Source organism: Nanorana parkeri, unplaced genomic scaffold (genome assembly GCF_000935625.1).
Source record: "Nanorana parkeri isolate BGI_ZX_2015 unplaced genomic scaffold, ASM93562v1 scaffold1315, whole genome shotgun sequence".
Lineage (NCBI taxonomy): Eukaryota > Metazoa > Chordata > Amphibia > Anura > Dicroglossidae > Nanorana > Nanorana parkeri.
Window position 1 is genome coordinate 325,874 of NW_017307583.1, and position 424 is coordinate 326,297.

Here is a 424-nt window from a genome sequence, read left to right on the forward strand (position 1 = left end):
TCCGGGAGTCTCCCGCTATTAGATAGCGGCTCCCGGCCGCCCGGGAGAGAAACATTTTCTCCCGGAAAGGTTTAATCTGCTCTATCAAGCAGATTAAACCTTTCCCTGCGATCGTTTTTTTTTTTCTTTTCTGACATCGGGAGCCGCGGCCCGACCGTCAGTCAGAAAAGAAAAAAAAAGGCATACGATTGCATAGCTAGATTCCTATTGGCTATTGCACTTTGCAATAGCCAATAGCAAACTAGCTAATGCACCCGCCCACTGCTGCTGTCAATCAGCAGAGGGGGACCTGAATTTTTCTATCAGGTCCTCTTCTGCTGAATGAAAGCAGCAGTGGGCAGGTGCATTACCTAGTTTCCTATTGGCTATTGCAAAGTGCAATAGCCAATAGGAATCTAGCTATGCAATCGTATGCCTTTTTTTT